A 2,511-nucleotide genomic window follows, 5' to 3' on the forward strand; every position below is an offset into this window, starting at 1 on the left:
TCAGATACATGTTACAGAAGGGAGCATGTCCAAAAATAATGTCAGTCTAAGCCCAAGAACACAGGGAAAGGCAAATCAACACAGAGACAGTTGTCCCTGCCACAGGCACAGAAACAGGGAATTAGGAGACTCAGCTGCCTCCCACCAAAAGGAGTGAGTCCTCCCACTTTCTCTGGGGTGCCTGAAGCATCCTTCAGACTTTCTGCGGGGTGCACAGTGGCCCAATTGGCAGGGCGGGGGAGGGGGGTGGGAGGGGTGGGGTGAGGGTGGGGGATGGGAGGGGGGGGCCTAGGGTAGCTTGTGGGCTCAGCAGCAAGTGGCCTGCTTACCTTCTGACTAAGATTGAATGTTCATCAGGGCAGTGATGGCGACAGGTTATTGCAGCCAGAGCTCAGCTGCCTAAGCTACCAGTCGGCCTTAGCTGCCACTCAAGAGAAAGAATGTAGCTGCTTGTTGTCCTCTGGTCTTCGTAGTCTCATTTATCCCGTAGCTACCAGGAATGAAGACCTTGCACTTGACTGTGTGCTCCAGCCAGCAAGCCTTCAGTATCCTCACATAATGCCACTTCCTGAAGACAGCAAGGGCTCGTGCTTCCAGAGTGGGAGCAAGCGGAGCCACGAGCCCTTCACTGTTCCAGAGAGATTTGGAAACTGCGGCCTAGGTTTTGGAGGTAGCTCTCACTCTCAAACTCCAGAGAAAGTGACACTTCTTGTGGATGGCACCCGTTTTGTGGTAAATCCTCAGCTTTTCACTGCTCATCCTCACCCGGATACCATGCTGGGAAGGATGTTTGGGCCGGGAAGAGAATACAGCCTCACAAGGCCCAATGAGAAGGGTCAGCGCCACTGTGTTCCGCACAGTTCTGGATTATTACAAAACTGGCATCATCAAATGTCCAGATGGCATCTCTATCCTAGACCCCAGAGACACTCGCGACTATCTCTGCATCAACTGACTTCAACACTAGCCAATGTCGGGATCTGAGAGCTTTACCGCACGTGCCGTCCAACGATGGTGCTAGGGCCCACAAGCAGTTCGACCACTACCTCGAGGAACTGATTCTGCCCACCATGGTGGGATGTGCCAAGAAAAACGAGCAAGAGAGTCACATTGTCGTGCTAATAAATGAGGACTTCGTGGATTAGGATGAAGACCACCCCCTACCCCTGGGGGAAAATTATTCCTAAATTCTTTACATCGCCAAGCTCTACAGATCCATCCAGAATAGAAATGTTGCTAAAGCTGTGTTAAAGGAACGGGGCCTGAAGAACGTTTGCATTGAAATTGAAGGTTATCCTACCTGTAGAGAAAGGATTGAGAAGACCTGGTGGGCAGTCTACAGTTATCTACAATCATGTGCCCCTTTATCCAGATGTCATGGGAAAAGGAGGAAGGAAAGGGTTGCCAAGTGGATTTCCAGTGTGTTTGCAGCAAATCCCTCACTAATTTGGTGGCTGCCTGAGAGGATGTCTCAGAAGACCAGGAGATAACAATGCATCATCCAGCAAAGTGGACGAGCTTGACCAGCTAAACGCTCCACTCTCTCAAATGGCTCTGAATGACTTTCAAGATTAGGGACAAATCTGCCTGTTACTGAGCGCTTCTTTGTGTGGGTACCCCCAACCCGGCCTCCCTGTCCTCTGTGGTTTCTCCGCTTAGGAGATGCTTTCTCCCATCCCTTCCCCTCTGAGCTATTAATGTGCCCTTTTCTGGGTCTGCCTCTGGCTGGGTAAAGATGTTCTCTGGTAATGAGCTCTTTGCCTAACTGCAAGAGAGGAAGTGGACTGTTGTCTCATATTTAGCACAACAGTCCACACTTTTACACTGGGTGGGTAGTTTTGCATCAGACAAATTGTTTAATAGCAAAAGGACCAAACATCAGAGTGCTGGGGTGGGTGTGCCCACCTGAGGAGGTGTGCCAGGGTGAGTGAAAGGCACTGCACCCAGATGTCATCTGGATAGAATGTCTGAAAGGAATTCCCAAGAGCTCCAGCACAGCTCTGCTTTCCACTAACACAGGAAACCGACCCACATGACAGGGTCTGCAGCAGAGGAGCAGTGACCCGGCGGTGTACTTGTACAGCTTGAGGCTTCATTTGGAAGTGAAACTAGCAAATGAGGTGGCAAAATGGCTCCAGATTGGGCCAGTAGAGCCTCCTCTGGCAGGAAGCCAAAGTACCTGCCCCCAGAAACAGCTCATTGCTGTGGGTATGGTAAGAGACTGATACCTTGAAGATTTGCTTGGTACCCTCCTTCAAGATCCAGGGAGAAGGCATCTGGGCAGGTGCTGCTCACTTAAAAACAAAACAAACAAATAAAAAAACTCAGGCCATTAGCTACAGGAACATGGTAAGAAAGTAATGCTGTGACCATCCACACTTACAAGTGTGGTGGATGGCAGTCCAGATCATTTCCTAGCCCCTTCCTCTGACATTTCCATGGCTGTTTTCAGTCAAGAGGCAGACAGTAATGTTGGGGTTTTTCTTACTTCCTGGTAGAAGTTGACCTTTG

At 50.1% G+C, this 2,511-nt stretch overlaps 1 pseudogene across 1 annotated transcript; it reads left to right on the forward strand.

Moving 5' to 3' along the window:
- Nucleotides 1-351: 351 nt before the first annotated feature.
- Nucleotides 352-1,575, forward strand: LOC308422414 (BTB/POZ domain-containing protein KCTD20-like; annotated as a pseudogene). Its single transcript has one exon. The product of its transcript is annotated as a BTB/POZ domain-containing protein KCTD20-like (transcript).
- Nucleotides 1,576-2,511: the final 936 nt, after the last annotated feature.

The sequence above is a fragment of the Micromys minutus genome (assembly GCF_963924665.1).
Source record: "Micromys minutus genome assembly, chromosome: 7".
NCBI lineage: Eukaryota > Metazoa > Chordata > Mammalia > Rodentia > Muridae > Micromys > Micromys minutus.